Here is an 18134-nt window from a genome sequence, read left to right as displayed (position 1 = left end):
AATTAAATTTTTTCCAAAATTGAAAAATATACTCCTTGGTTTTTCATAAAACTCTTATAACTCTTATAAAAACTCATATATTAAAAATAATGTCCATTTGTGGGAAAAAGGATATAATTTATGTGTGAAAAGGTATGGAAAAAACATACATTTTTAACCATGTAATTTCAAAAAATTTAAAAAAGTGTTAAATCGACTAAACGGTACGGGTACAAAGGTATATATGGGCTGAAAGAGGACACTTTTGGACATCATTCTGTGTTCCCTCAAAGTTCTATTCCACTAAACTTGGTATTTCACTAAAACTTAGTACCTGAGGAGAAATAAAATAGCTCACTTCCTGTAAACGCAACGGTAATTTATTAAACCGACTCTTAAAGGCAACAATTTCACCTAACCACCAAAAAAAGCAATATACACAATATCTGTTACAGTTTCTGACAAATAGCTGTTTCTTTCTCCAGAAATTTGCAAAAATTATGTATTTTCCAAAATTTGACAACATTTTTCGTATTTAGGAGCACGCCACGCCCAACACTTTCCAATATTTTATTCTAATTTTTTGCTTTCCTTAGTTCAAATACATATGTTTACTTTCGAATCCCATACATAAACTAACAATCGGTGACAACATAGAGTGGGGGTTTTGGCCAGGTTTCTGAACCACTGTGCGGACAGGCCGAACTTGTTATACCCTCAACCACGAGTTGTATTGAAGTAAAATAGAACAATTAGTTTCCTTTCTTCTACGAAGTAGACTAAATACCAAATTTCAGCAAGTTCAGTGAAATAATGTGGCTAACCTTCAAAATACCGAAATGCGGAAGGTACCGTTCCTTGCGGCTACAACAAAACGTCGATCTATATATACAAATTGCTAGCGGAAAGCTTTTAGACTCAAAGAAAACTAAATACGAAATTTCCGATATTTCGGTAAAACCTTAAAAATACCGAAAATCAAGATGTGCGCTTCTATGGGGGATACAGGAACCCGCGGACCTTTACTGATAATTGCCTTCTGGAATAATTTATGACCCTATGGAAGACTAACTAACGAATTTCAGTGGGATATTGACATCGGTGGGATATTGACATAAAAACCTTCAGCATTACGAAAATCGGGAGGCACCATTCTATAGGGGCTATATCGAAACGTGGGCCTATACCGACGAATTTTAGTCAAAAAGGCTTTTACCTCCAACAAAGACTAAATGCACAAGTTCAGCCATTTCTGTGGGTCGCTGAGGCAACAACCTTCAAAATACGGAAAATCTGGAGGTATCGTTCTATGGGGGCTATATGAGGGCGTGGACCTATACCGACAAATTTCAGGGGCAAAGTTTTATACGCCAAACGAAGACTAAATACCAAATTTCAGTGGATTATTGTGGTCACAACTCAAAAATACCAAAAATTAGGTGGTACCGTTCTATGGGGGCTATATGAAGGCGTATACCCATATAGACAAATTTCTGGGGGAAAGTTTTATCCCCCCGACGATGACTAAGTTTCAAATTCCAGCCATTTCGCTGTGATAATGAGGCTAAAACCTTCAAAATACCGAAAATCGGGCGATACCGTTCTATGGGAGCTGTATGAGGGCGTGCATCTATACCGATAAATTTCATATGAAACGTTAAATGAAGACCAAATACCAAATTTCTGCCATTTCGGTGGATTATTGTGGCCACAACGTTAAAAATATCGAAAATCGGGTGGTACAGTTCTAGTTGGCTTTACTAAGGCGTGGACGTATACCGACAAATTTTATATGGAACGTTTAATACCCCAAATGAAGACCAAATACCAAATTTCTGCCATTTCGGTGGATTATTGTGGCCACAACCTTAAAAATACCGAAAATCGGGTGGTACTGTTCTATGGGAGTTATATGAAGGCATTGACCTGTATCGAAAAATTTCTGGGGGAAATTTGCATACCTCCGACGGAGACTAAGTTCTAAATTTCAACCATTTTGGTTTGATAATGAAGCTAAAACCTTCAAAATACCGAAAATCGGGAGGTACCGTTCTATGGGGGCTGTATCAAAACGCGGACCGATATAGCCCATTTGCAATACCAAATATCCTAGGAGGTATAGAAACTTCTATACCAAATTAAAAACTCTATCTTAAAAATTGCGAGCTGTATCTTAATTTCAACACCGAAAAGCGGACGGACGGACAGACGGACATGGTTATATCGACCCTCCATATTATGGTGGATGGTATAATTACCATTTTGGAGGGGACATGGCCCTCCCTGGCTACGTCGGTGCGCCAGTGGACTAGCAAAATTTGGTTGTAGTAATGCGTACCCAACGATTTAAACCTTAGGCATACATCAACACGAAGCCCCAAGGACAAATATCGGGAGAAGAGAAGAAGAGTCGACTCCGGATCCCTATCGATCTGTTTACGAAATATGTATAGGTAAATATTTGTACTCGGTGGTTCGAAGCCCAGCATACTGATAAGTAGCAGTTGATTAGCAAAATTTGGCTGGAGGAATGCATAGCCAACGATTGAAACCTCAGACTGTTGCACCGTACACAAGAAAGGAGTCAAGACGGTTTACGCCAACTACAGAGTACACTACCCATCGTGTATTAAGTAGTTTCGGGAGTATTCTGTGATCGGCTAAAACCTATGGTGAATGGAATGATCGGGTGATAACTATGCGGGTTTATACCTGGGAAAACTACACTAGGCCAAACTTTCACACTACGCCAAATCCTAGAAAGAAGTCGACATTTTCCTCTCTGGGACTTTCAATCCCGAACGGGGTTTTAGACAAGAAGTGTATCGTGTGAATTATTTATCATCCTGCTGGAAAATTCCATGCGAGATGCTAATGTATATACAAACAAAAAAAGAATTACCTTCGGTCAAGCCGAACTTTTTACAGCCTCCACCATGTCTTCTCCACAATCCTAGTTGGAGAAATTGTTAGCCAAATACCTAAATACCTAACTTTAGCTAATGCGATGTGCTAAAAAATTGAAAACGAGCCCCTTGACGATATACGTCCCAAGGAAGTCGAAAACTCGGATAGAAAGACCAAGTTGAAAATGAAATTACCAAACGAGGAATCTAAAATTGAAGTAGCAAAGTAGAAGAACGGTACTTTTGGAAATTTATTCATAGTTCGGCTTATGGAGCAAAACGTTCTGTTTGGAATAAAAGCCATCTAAGTAAGTAATGATAATTATATGTGGGTATGTTCTGAGACACACTTCACCTCACACCTCAAGCATCTTGTTCACCCCGTTTAGGGTATGGACGGACTAGGGTGTACTCTTCTTTTTAAATACCCTAATTAGTTTGAGCTCCAAAAAATTCGCAAAAATAGAAGGTGATGGGGTGAAATGCGAGGTGAAGTGTGTCTCAGAACATACACGATTATTTCTGAACTTCAAAATGCTCCCATCTGCCCTTCGTTGTAATCTTAGAATTTCGAATCTTTTATCGCAACTGGTAATTTGACACAAATAATGAATTTAATTACTACACTTATTAGACCACCATGTCTGCCTGCAATCAATTATCAGGCATTTCGCATAGAATAACCATTGCCATCATAGTGCACAACAATAACAACAATATCTTTTCTTAAGTCATAAAATTTAATTTTCTTGTCGTCACTGTTGGCTGTGGCGATGGTATAATTGCCGGTTCTTGAAGTTCTTAAAGGCAAGTACTAAGTGATTTTGTTGTTGCTGTTTCTTGATATACAATTGTGTTAGGTTTTAAATTTGTTATTGGTGCTTTTAGAGGGTTTTGTTGTTGTCATAGAAGTCATCGAAATACTTGTATGTATGCACGAGAAATAGATGTAGAATACACAAATTATTGTGGAGGTGCTCCACAAGTGGTTTGTTTGTTTTTTCAAGGTCATTCTTAATATTCGCTCACATTGCATTGTTGTCCATTAAAAGTAACATTATTTCATACGTACGTATATTATGCATGTATGCGCTTATTGTGAATACTGGGTTATTATAACAAAGGCCAGTATAAACCAAAATGTTTTGTAAATTTCAGCTTGAAGCGGCAAATGTCCACAATATGTCATTAACTATTGAAAGTATGGAAAATTGACATACCCATAATTCCTCACGTGAATTTTTCACCTTAAAATTCCCAAAATCGGGAGGCTATATCAAAACGTTTACCTATACCAAGAGTATACCAAATTGTACTAATTTCGATAGGATATTGCGACTAGAGGCCATCGTCACGTGCACCTGGTCCAAAAAGTTTTTGAGTGAACGTTTTGTAGATCTAACGAATACTAAATACTAGAGTTGTGCCAAAGGAACTATATGGAACTATCTCGTTCACTTCGCAGTTCCAATGGCCCACATTTTTTCTTTGAACAAACGGCGTATACATACTATCACACGTTATATTTCATGATGTTACTCATACGTTTTGGAACTAGTACAAGGAAATAGGATCTAGATTACCCAACTCTACTAAATACCAACTTTCAGTCATTTCGGTTTAATAATGAGACAGAAACCTCGGAAGCTGCCGTTCTATGAGGACTTTATAAAAGCGAGGTCTAATATAACCCATTCCAAAAAATTCCAAAGTTCCATCTTAAACATTTTGACGTGTAACTTGATTTCTACAGACAGACGGAAGGACGCTGCCGAATATAACGCCTTATACCTAAGGCTAACGAGCATATAAAATGGTCGAATCCCAAAAAACTGGTTCTGAGAAAAAAGTAGTTAAAATAAAATGCATTTTTAAAATATTTTTATTATTTGTTATTAATCTTTATAAATACAAATGGTAAATTGGTAATGGCATCAGTTGAGAACGACTGGACTCATTTGGATAATTCTTTGTGAAATGTTTGCCATAACCCGACTTAGGTTTTTATGCAAAGAAAATTTTACCACGCCCTCTTTTACGCCAATTTTTTCAATTTCCAATTTTAATATTTTCTACAAAAACAACTGAACTGATTTTGCTGAAATTGTCAGGGAATGTACAGGGATCGCCCCCGGTGAAAATAGGATGGATATTTTCATGAAGTTCGAAGGGGCCGGGGTACTTACTTCCCTTTGCCATAACTAAAAATAACGCCATATTTTTATGAATAAAAGTCAAATGACTTAGGATTTTATGGAGAAAAATATTTTAAATTTTCAATTTTCTGCAAAACCCGATTTCCATAAAATATACAGCAAAACCTCAATGTTTGCCGTTGTTATGTATATTTAATGAATTTCGGAGTAGGTGGGGTACCTTCCCCACGCCTTTCTTGTAAACGCTATATGTAAAAGCCAAACTTATGATTATATCGGTTTCAGCATAAATTTTGGGAGGCAATGGAGTTGCGTGTACCGTTGGTACATATTTAGAGCCAAAATACCGGACCACGCCAACTTTTTTCAATATTTTATATCATGAAACTGATGACCACGTGCACTGTTTTCAATACATTATTTTGCCAAAACTACACACAGAAAAAAGGGCTCTCTAACATATATCCCAAACATATTTTGCAGCAAACATATATTTGTTTGCAAGCAGTCCCAAACATAACATATGTTTGGGTCCTGCAAAGAAATATATGTTTGGGTGCAAACAAATAATATGTTTGGGTGCAAACAAATTATATGTTTGGGTGCAAACAAATACAAACCCAAAAGGCACAAAAAACAAACACATGCACCAGTGGGCGCTTTCTGAGAGCAAGGGAGCGTAAATGTCAATGGCTATCTCTAACATATACACACATTTATAAATGGTGGTGTTTTATTGAAAGGCATAGAAAAAATAATACAAGAGACACATAGGTACATAAAAAATTCCAAAGAATGACAAAACAGACTTTAATAAAAGAAACAAGTGAGAAAAGGCTATAGTCAGTATGGGGCCGACTATGTGATACCCTACACCACTACATCTATGCATAATTTTTTTACTCGAAAACATTTCTTTTAGGGAGATACGAAAGTTTTCACCTATCTGGCTTTTATACCAAATGACTTAAGGCGAACTGAACCAAAATAATTAATATTTAATTTTATATTGGACTACTATCTACATCCCCAACATCAATAGGCTTCTATCTCTGTGAGAAAATTTCGTGATGATCCGATCAAAATTCCGATCGGAAAAAAGGGATGCATTACCGACTATTGTGATATTTCTATTATTTGACCACCTACGCCAACCTACTTTGCATAATTTTAAAGATGGGATTTTCTACTTTCTTAGTCAGGCTTTGTTTTTAGATGGTCCCCAACCAAAGGTCTGATATCCGTCATTACTATTAAAAACGCAAAAATGAAATGTGGGTTCTATTAGCGGCTATTGCGATATCTTCGTTGTTTGACCACCTATACAACCAACGTTACATAGTTGTAAATGTGATTTTTTTCCACTTTCATTGCCAGGTTTTGCTTTTGTATACTCCTTATAGACGCTGAGATATTTGCTTTGGAATAAAATGTTGACTTTTTCTCCATATAAATTTTTTGCTCATTCCGACCCCTAAATATTATCCGACAATCACCAAAATCAATAGGCTTCTTCACCTGTGAGACCCTCATTAACCCTCGAAATTTCGTGACGATCCGATCAAAGTTGCGAACTGTAGCGTGATTTCCAAAAAAAAAATGGAAAAATGGGATACATTAACGACTATTGCGATATCTCCGTTAGTTGGTCACCTTCGCCGACCTAGTTTGCATCATTGTAAAGATGGGATCTTCTACTTTCATAGTCAAGTTTTGCTTTTGGAAAGTCCCCAACCAAAGCTGTGATATTCGTCATTAATTGTTTGCGACTATTGTGATATCTTCTTGTTTGACCACCTACGTGATCCTACTTAACATCATTAGAAAGGTGATATTTTCTACTTTCATTGTCTGGTTTTGTTTTGTTATACCGCCCGTAGAAGCTCAGATATTCGCTTTGGAAAAAAAGTTGTCTTTTTATCCAAATAAGTTTTTTGCCCATTCCGACCCCTAAATATTATCCGACCATCACCAAAATCAATAGGCTTCTTCCTCTGTGAGACTCCCATTAACCCATAAAATTTCGTGACGACCCGATCAACTTTTTGATTCAATTATAAAATGCATTGGACTTTAAATTTACTAAAAATCACAATTTCTTTAAGAAAAGACAAAACACTGATTTATTCACTCACTTTACCGTCTTTACTCAACGATTGTCTCCAGAACACTGAAGAAAAAAGACCAACATGTTTGTCTTTTCCTCTTCGCTTGCTACGTTGGTTAACAACAACAAAGCACGAAACACACGTGTCTTACGCATACACATCACAAAAATTCTGCGTCTCCTATTACACCATGCACACAGCTATTTATTATAAACCAGGATTCCGCAGCTGCGAGAGCCCTGTTGTTACTCTCTTTGACCAAAATCCTCTCTACCCATAAGAAATATGTTCCAACATAAAAAGTATGTTGGTACCCAATCATATAAAATTGAGATATGTTACAAAATGTTGCAAACATATATTTGTTTGGACACAAACAAATTATGTTTGGATCCAAACATATATTTGTTTGCAATCAGTCCCAGAGAAATATTTGTTTGGATCCAAACATATTTCTAACATAAATTTTTCTGCGTGTACTGAACCTAATTTCATGCAATTTTCAGAAAATGTTCAGGAATGTCCCATGGTCAAAAATGCTATATATTTGTAGACGAATTTCGGGGGTCTATTGTTTTATGATCGCTATATTTGCCAAACGTCGGCTTGTAAATTAATTTCGAGACAATGATGGTTGCGCCCTCGATCAATAAAAACGATAATTTACAAATTTCTTTAGATGGTGAGATTCAACTGACCATCAGCCATGAAAAACTTCGACCTAACCATTTTTTAAATGATGACAATTGTCCGAAGAAGTGAGGTTTTGAACTTTAAAGCATAAAGTCCACTAAAAGGTGCCATTGAAACTCATTACTACGGGCAACGCGGACCGGGGTCTGCTTGTTTGCAATAAATTTCGTATAAATAAAAGTTATATAACTCCACCATTGTCTTAAGCAAATCACATCTAATATGTCTGAAGAGCTTAATAACCACTAGCGAAACGATCGTAGCATATTGGCTGGATGTGTAGGACTTTGCTAGAACTCACTTTCCAGTACAAACTCCTTAGGTCATGACAATTCAATTAATTCGGTAATCATTTTGATTCTCAAACCCATAGCCGAAGGAACACGGGAGATTTCTCTCATATCAATAAGAGCACGCCGATTCATGTTTTTGCTAAATGAAATGGGATATAGTTTTTTAACACCGAGTCCGAACGGCATTTCTTACAAGATCACTTATAGATACGTTTTACATAGCAGAAATACTCAGGAAATATCGACTATATTACGCTGAAGAGTATTTTGCCATCGATTGAAAGTATGATGTTTTTGCCCGGCCAGTTTATCCAACCAGGGCACACAGGGCGCAAGCACCACGTTGCTTCCTCACATAATATAAGCTATCTTCGGCTACGACACACTCGTACTACCTCAAAGAGTTTATCGGTAAGAGTAAATCGAGATAATGGACTCAAATTTGGCTGTTTCTTTAAATTTTTACATATGTATTTGAATAATTAACAAGTAAAAAGTCGTTAAGTTCAGTCGGACCGAACTTTTTATACCCTCCACCATAAAATAGTCTTAATTAAAATGGAATAATTAGGGTCCTTTCACAGTCTGCTCTTTTTGTTTTTGACATAATCAATCACGTAATAAATTCAGAAGAATTACTTTCACTTGTTCCAATATATGTGCCTCCGAGGCAGTTGAGATATATAGATGTATTCAACATTCCAACGCATCGAGTTAACTTGCTCTCCATAGTCCATTAACAAGAGCGCTTTGCTATATTAATGATATAAACATAAAGTATCAAAAGAAATATTTTAAATTTATAGAGTTTAGCATTTCGAAAAATGATTTTAAACTGTATTTTGTTACCAAATTTTAGTTAATGAAAATCAGAGTTCGAAAATAAACAGTACACTAACATAGTGTACCGCTCCGAGTACAGTATCACTAAAATATTTTTAGCGTTAGTGTTCCGGAACACAAACACTAAAAAAAATTTTAGTGATACTGTTCCGGAGCACAACGAAAAACGTACACGGTGCTCTTGAAATAATTTTAAATGGAAGGTGCTTACACCTCGGAAGTTTTTGCGGATTCTGAAACTACAATGTTTATAGATGAGAAAAATCAAAAAAACAAAAAAAATCTCCGGAGCGCTTTTTAAATAAATCGCGATTTAATTTGACATTTTTAGGTGTTGTTTAGGTTTTCACGATTTTGCTTAGAAACCGCAAGTCGAATCAAAATGGGACTAAAAAAAATGTTGTAGCTATGAAAATTCTCTACAAGATTGACCTTTATGGTATTTTCGTCGGTTTTACCGTTTTTGAGATATAGAAGTTCAAATCGGGACAATTCAAATTCAATTCAATTCTGTATCGCCCCCTTATAAAACAATTTGATGACTGCAAATTCCCAACTTAAACTCATATATCTAAAAAAATGGTACAACTTAGGATAAGTTAATAAAGCCAGTCTTGTAGAGAATTTTCACAGCTTTAAGATTTTCTCAGGTCCCATATCGATAAGACTTACCGTATTCAAGCAAAATCGCGAAACCCTAACAAAAAAATCTAAAAATTTAAACTGAGCTTCTTTATCTCAAAAATGGTACAGGCTGGGAACAAATAATAAACGTCAGTCTTCTAGAGAATTTTCACAGCTACAACATTTTCTTTAGCTCCATTTCGATTGGACCTACGGTTTCCAAGCAAAATCGTGAAAACCTATAAAACACCTAAAAATGTGAATTTTGACCGCGATTTATTTAAAAATCCCTACAGCGATTTTTTCTTGTTTTTGGATGTTTCTCATCTATGAACATTGCTGTTTCAGAATTCACAAAAACTTCCCCTGTGTAAGCGGTTTTCATCAAAAGTTAGTTAAGGCGCACCCTTCATGACATTGTTTTATAAGGGGGCGATACAGAATTGAATTGAATTTGAATTGTCCCAATTTGAACTTGTATATCCCAAAAATGGTAAAAACTACGAAAATATCATAAAGGTCGATCTTGTAAAGAATTTTCATAGCTACAACATTTTCTTTGGTCCCATTTTGATTCGCTTTGCGGTTTCTAAGCAAAATCGTGAAAACATAAACAACCCCTAAAAATGTCAATTTATATCGCGATTTATTTAAAAAGCGCTCCGGCGATTTTTTTTTTGTTTTTTGATTTTTCTCATCTATGAACATTGTAGTTTCAGAATCCGCAAAAACTTCCAAGGTGTAAGCACCTTCCATTTAAAATTGTTTCAAGAGCACCGTGCGTAGTGTACCACATTTTGGTACACTAAAAACGTTGGGTACCGCAGTCGGAACACTAAAAATTGTAGTGCTCCGCAGTCGGAACACTAAAAATCGTAGTGCTCCGCAGTCGGAACACTAAAAATCGTAGTGCTCCGCAGTCGGAACACTAAAAATCGTAGTGCTCCGCAGTCGGAGCACTAAAAATCGTAGTGTTCCGCAGTCGGAGCACTAAAAAATCGTTGGGTACCACATGTCGGAACACTAAAAAATAACGTAATGATAATGTACCACACACGAGTTTATTATGATTTGCGAGGAATATTAAATATTTATCATTTTTGAGATAAGTACAAATTAAGACATAAAAACTCAGATACACCTCTTAAATCCATGTATGTATACATATTAATTAATAACGTTGGGAAATTCTGTAGAAAATATGAAACACATTGATTCGGTTGTTGTACAATGGCGCACTACAAATTGTAGTGTTCTGACTGTGGATACATGAGTTTATTATGATTTGTGAGGAAAATTAAATATTTTATATATTTTTTTAATAAATACAAATTAAAAAATAAAATTTAATAGAACACGTGAAAAATGCCTGATTTGATTTTTGGACAATGGATCAATAAAAATCGTAGTGTTCGGCTGCGGAGCACTAAAAATCGTAGTATTCCGACTGCCGGATCACTAAAAATCGTAGTGTTCCGACTGCCGTATCACTAAAAATTTTAGTGTTCCGGCTGCCGAATATCTAAAAATCGAAACAATGGAACAATAAAAATCGTAGTGTTCGGCTGCGGAGCACTAAAAATCGTAGTGTTCCGACAGCCGGATAACTAAAAATTGTGGTGTTCCAACTGCCCGATCACTAAAAGTTTTAGTGTTCCGACTGCCGGATCTCTAAAAATCGAAACAATACATCTTCTAATTTTTATTTATTAATATTTATTTATTTATCCTAAAAACATAAAATATTTAATTTCCCTCATAAATCATAATAAACAGACGATTACCTTAACGTTATTTTTAGCGTTTCGGCTCCTGGTACGCTACGATTTTTAGTGTTCCGACAGTCGGAACACTACGATTTTTAGTGCTCCATTGTCCAAACACCAAATCAGATGTTTTTAACATTTTCTTTTAATTTTTATTTATTAAAAAAATATATATAAATTATTTAATTTCCTCAGAAATCATAATAAATTCATGTATGGTTCATTACCTTATAGTTTCAAAACGTGGTACAAAACGATTTTTAGTGCTCCGGCACGAAGAATTTGTGCTTCATTCCACAAAAACTAAATATTGTTTTTTCATAATTTTGACCAAATTTCGCAATGTGTTTAACTAACTTAAACATACAGATGTAACAGTCTATCTTAATTTTTATTTGATCAAATTTAACAAAATATTTAATTTTCCTAAGAAAACATAATACCTTTATTATTTTTTAGTGTTCCAACACGTGGTGCACTATGATTTTTAGTGATCCGGCAGGCGGAACACTAAAATTTTTAGTGCTCCGCAGTCGGAACACTAAAATTTTTAGTGCTCCGCAGTCGGAACACTAAAATTGTTAGTGCTCCGCAGTCGGAGCACTACGATTTTTAGTGCTCCGGCAGTCGGAACACTAATATTTTTAGTGCTCCGCAGTCGGAACACTACGATTTTTAGTCCTCCGCAGTCGGAGCACTACGATTTTTAGTGCTCCGGCATGCGGTACACTACGATTATCGTTGTGTTCCGGTACAGTATAACTAAAATATTTTTAGTTTTGTGTTCCGGAGCGGTACACTATCGTAGTGTACCTATCCACCTTGGTACGGTACAGAACGGTACGGTACGATACCATAGTGTTTATTTTCGAACACTGATGAAAATACATATTTATTTAATATACATACGTAGCATTAGCATAGTCTGTAAGGAATATTTTTTGTTCTAAAGACTGAATTATTTAAATAAATAAATAAATAAATAAATAAATAAATAAATAAATAAATAAATAAATAAATAAATAAATAAATAAATAAATAAATAAATAAATAAATAAATAAATAAATAAATAAATAAATAAATAAATAAATAAATAAATAAATAAATAAATAAATAAATAAATAAATAAATAAATAAATAAATAAATAAATAAATAAATAAATAAATAAATAAATAAATAAATAAATAAATAAATAAATAAATAAATAAATAAATAAATAAATAAATAAATAAATAAATAAATAAATAAATAAATAAATAAATAAATAAATAAATAAATAAATAAATAAATAAATAAATAAATAAATAAATAAATAAATAAATAAATAAATAAATAAATAAATAAATAAATAAATAAATAAATAAATAAATAAATAAATAAATAAATAAATAAATAAATAAATAAATAAATAAATAAATAAATAAATAAATAAATAAATAAATAAATAAATAAATAAATAAATAAATAAATAAATAAATAAATAAATAAATAAATAAATAAATAAATAAATAAATAAATAAATAAATAAATAAATAAATAAATAAATAAATAAATAAATAAATAAATAAATAAATAAATAAATAAATAAATAAATAAATAAATAAATAAATAAATAAATAAATAAATAAATAAATAAATAAATAAATAAATAAATAAATAAATAAATAAATAAATAAATAAATAAATAAATAAATAAATAAATAAATAAATAAATAAATAAATAAATAAATAAATAAATAAATAAATAAATAAATAAATAAATAAATAAATAAATAAATAAATAAATAAATAAATAAATAAATAAATAAATAAATAAATAAATAAATAAATAAATAAATAAATAAATAAATAAATAAATAAATAAATAAATAAATAAATAAATAAATAAATAAATAAATAAATAAATAAATAAATAAATAAATAAATAAATAAATAAATAAATAAATAAATAAATAAATAAATAAATAAATAAATAAATAAATAAATAAATAAATAAATAAATAAATAAATAAATAAATAAATAAATAAATAAATAAATAAATAAATAAATAAATAAATAAATAAATAAATAAATAAATAAATAAATAAATAAATAAATAAATAAATAAATAAATAAATAAATAAATAAATAAATAAATAAATAAATAAATAAATAAATAAATAAATAAATAAATAAATAAATAAATAAATAAATAAATAAATAAATAAATAAATAAATATTAGGTGGAACAACTTTTCGACAATGGATAGACTCCTACTGCCTCCCACTATTGATTAAATTACACTGTGAATGTTGGGGCAGAGATAATTCCTTTTGGAAATGAAAGCCCTTGATGTGTGTATATTAAAAACCCCGAAGAACAGATGCGCCGTGAGTCGAACTTCCGCGTTATGGCGTGATGAAGTTTTTGCCAGAGACCCTGTAAGCCATCATGAAGTAGCATTATATCTTTGTTGTTTTTGTAGAGAACTTAAACAACAGTGAACAAAGATATAACGCTAATTCCTGATGGCCCACAAAAATTTCATCACGCCATAACGCGGAAGTTCGACTCACGGATCTTTCTTTCGGGGTTCATAATATACTCACCAAGGCCTTTCTTCCCCAAGTGGAATTTTCCGTGCCCCAGACTTTCACCTCAATTTTGTTGCACAGCGTTATCTAATCTAATCTAAAAAAATGTGTTCAGTTAGGTGAAAGGTACCACCTATATCAAAGAGTCAACCTATCTTTAATTTTTTTGGCGGAAAAGTTTTATAGCTGCAGGGAAGTTCAAGTGTCAAATTAAGGGTAGTTTCATCAAAACAATGTAGACCCTCAAAAATGGACCCATGTTGACGAATTTTAGTGAAGAAATTTCGTGACCACTGAAAATTCCCGAAAATCGGGAGGTACAGTTATATGGGGGGATATACCAAAACATGGACCTATATTGACGATTATTTTTAAATAGACAAAATTGTAGATAAAATTCTCAAAATACCGATCATTACAGCTAGTTCGGTTAAAAATTGCAGCTAAAATTCTCAAAATACCGAAAATCGGGAGATACCGTTATATGGGGGCTATACCAAAACATGGACCTATGTTGCTATTTCGGTTAAAAACTGTAGCTAAAATTCTCAAAATACCGAAAATCGGGAGGTACCGATATATGGGGGCTATACCAAAACATGGACCTATGTTGACGATGTTTCGTGGAGATGTTTCATGACCACTGAGAACCTCAAATGTCAAATTACAGCTATTTCGGTTAAAAATTGTGGCTAAAATTCTCAAAATATGGGGGCTATACCAAAACATGGACCTATGTTGACGATGTTTCGTGGAGATATTTCATGACCACTGAGAACCTCAAATGTCAAATTTCAGATAGTTCGGTTAAAAATTGTGGCTAAAATTCTCAAAATACCGAAAATCGGGAGGTACCATTATATGGGGACTATACCAAAACATGGACCTATGCCCATATCCTTTGGGATATAAGTTTGTTGATCACTAGGAACACTAAGTGCCAAATTATAGCTAATTCGGTCCGCAAATGTGGCGAAGAACGTCAAAATACCTCAAATCCGGAGGTACCGTTATATGGGGGCTATACCAAAGAGTGGACCGATATAGCCCATCTTCGAACTTGACCTGCCTATGGAAAAAAGACCCACGGGTGCAAAATTTCAGCACTCTATCTCAATTATTGCGGACGCTAGAGTGATTACAACAGACGGACAGACAGACAGACGGACAGACGGACATGGCTAGATCGTCTTAGAATTTTATCCCGATCAAGAATATATATACTTTATAGGGTCACAAATGATTAGTTCGATGTGTTACAAACGGAATGACAAACTTAATATACCCTCCATACTATGGTGGAGGGTATAAAAATGTTGACACTTTCTTTTACGCCCACAGTGAGAGAAGATATCCCTGTAGGAACCATGGGGACATGTGTCGACATGCCACCACTTTGTCTACTATTATGGTGACAAAGTCAACACTTTGTCAACAGGTTGTCAACAATTGATACTTTTACCTTAATAAGAAGAAGCATTGTTTATAGTGAAAACTGATAGCCCAACGAAGCATCTTCTTATTTTTTCTTCATTTTCTTAATTGTTTGGCATAAAATAATAAGTCTGTCTGGTTACTTTCCCAGCAAGAATTGTCCAGCAAGAACTTTCTCAGAGAGTAAGGGGTTTTTATTCTCTTTTGCTCGAAAATTTTAAAAAGTAAACAGACACCTTCCCAGCAAAAACCAGCAAGCAATCAGCTGACTTGCCAAAACAGAACAATTTGTCAGCCAACAAAGGAAGCAAACACGTTGTATTTTATTAAAAATAAAAAAGAAAATGAAACAAAAAAGTATTTTTCCACTTTACAAATTTGTTCTCTATAAAACAATACAATTAGACTATGTTATTTCCACAATAAAATTGTTTTTAATGTTCACAAACATAAATCAACAAAAAACTAAAAACAGCTGATTGATTGTTTTCAGGAAGAAGAAGAGCTTGCAAGTGCTTGCTAGAAGAAATTTGTCCAGCAAGAATTTGCAAGCTCTCAGTGAAAGAACTGTCAAAATGTCTCTCTCGAATCGCTCTCTTTTGCTGGTTTTTTGTGTTAACAGACGACTTCCAGCAACAATTGGTACAAATTGTTACAAATTTTAGGGTAACCAGACACAGCTAATGTGTTTTTGTGAAAAATCAAAAAAATATATAAGTTTAATAACAACAGGTTGAGCAAAGGAAATTAGGAAAGGAAAATAACAGACAAGTGAAAAAATAGACAATTCTATATCAAAATGCAGGTTCTGAGGCGGCTGACAACATTTGTGGTGAAACTTCGACTATTAGACATTTTATGGAATCTTTAGAGAAGATGACAAATATTGTCCCGTCTCACTGGAAATGATGAACGCAACTTACATCTGATATTTGGACACGGCATAATAATGAGTTAGAATGTTGAAGGGTTATTTGGCAAAAATTGATTGCGAGATTCTTGCAATGTTTATACGGCTGTAATGTAAGAAAATTGAAGAACGTTTTGTTTATTTATGCTTATTTATATATGTTTATTCTTTTCAATTCCTAGATGTTATATAAATATTCAGCGAATCGCCTGATAAAAAGCTAAGTGTAACAGAAGAAGAAATGTTTTAAACAGATAAATCACACCAATTCTTATGGCGAAGAACCACCAATTCTGAGGCGATGATATTTCTGACAATGAAAACGATTTTTTTTATTATTGGTTAGTCAGCCTTGAAAACATTGGCTTTTGGCCTGTTCCCGGACTTTATAAAGTGGTAAAAGTCGTAAAAGTTGTAAAAGTTGTAAAAGTCGCAAACGATTTTCATATAAATTTTGTGTACGGGAACGCAAAATGTGTAAAAGTGGTAAAAATTTTAAAAACGTTTTAGTTCTGGAACAGAGCTTTTATTTACTAATTTTGTGCCTATGTGGAATCTTGGGCTTAGCCCTTTATAAAGATAAAAAGACTGTAATACGCAATTTGTAATTTTTTCATAATTATATGTTTTTCTTTAATAAAATATACTACTTAAACAAAAGTATAAGTTCATCGTCTTATAAAACATAGCTTTTTAATCTATAAAAATTTTCAAATAGGCCAAAAAAAACTTAATAGTGAACAATTTGGTACCAATGTCTTCATATGACCCTTTATGCACTATTGACTCACTACCTCCAATGTCTCTATTGACTCACTACTTCCAATGTCTGTATTGACTTACTACCTCCAATGTCTATACTGACTCACTACCTCCAATGTCAAAACATGGTTCCTCAGGAACTACTGACTTACTATTTACATACTAGTTCCATTGTCAGTACTGACTTTCGAATGACACGTTCATACAAAATGTCTATAGGAAATTACATGAGTTGTCTACAGTTTGTCAGTAGTACTGTTGACAATGTCAGTAGTAAGTCAGTATAGATTCACTATTGACATTTCCTACAGGGATGTGACAATTTTCGTCAAAATTATATTCAATTTTAAACATTCAATATGCATGTATGCCATTTGCCTGAGGCCACTACATTTCAGTTCATTTGCCCTTTTGCCGTTTTATAAACTCTTTAATTTTAAAACTTTCAACTATTTCCGTAGCTTCAACATATAAACGAGAAAAAAAAACACAGACAATAATTTTAGCAGTTTGAATATATCAGGTTATTTGTTTTCCCTTCATTCATAGAAACGCATAACGCACAATTTTTGTACACGAGAACCATGCTGGAATGTGTGTGTGTCGGTCGGTCGGTTCACGTGAAAATCTTTGGCAAGACTTTGACTTAAATAGAAAAGTTTTGTGCGTGTTGCGTGTTTGGATAACATTAACTCTAAGCGTAGACCAACAAACTACAGATGTTAAGAGTAGTGTTGGGGGTTTCCGTTCATAGCGCGATGGCATTCATCCATACTCCCTTTTTGGGGGGTCTCAGATGTCTAATAAAAATGATTTATTTGTTTGTCGACTGACTATGGGCGCTAATATTAATTCATCCAACTACATACTAAAGTTGGTAGGTATATATGTAGGTACATATGTATGTAAAAGTTAGTTTAAAAATGTTTGCAAAACAAAATATGTGTGTATTGAGGCATGAAAGTCATCATGCTACGCAAAAATTTTCCCCCAACAGTTATAATTTTGTGCAAAAAATTCTATAACTGTAACATATTAACTCCTCCAGGTAGTAGTTGGTAGTTTATGAAAATTACAATTCTT

Source organism: Musca autumnalis, unplaced genomic scaffold (genome assembly GCF_047663935.1).
Source record: "Musca autumnalis isolate F117 unplaced genomic scaffold, ASM4766393v1 scaffold_4, whole genome shotgun sequence".
NCBI classification, from domain to species: domain Eukaryota; kingdom Metazoa; phylum Arthropoda; class Insecta; order Diptera; family Muscidae; genus Musca; species Musca autumnalis.
The sequence above is the reverse complement of the archived record's forward strand: the minus strand, read 5'-3'. Positions refer to the sequence as shown.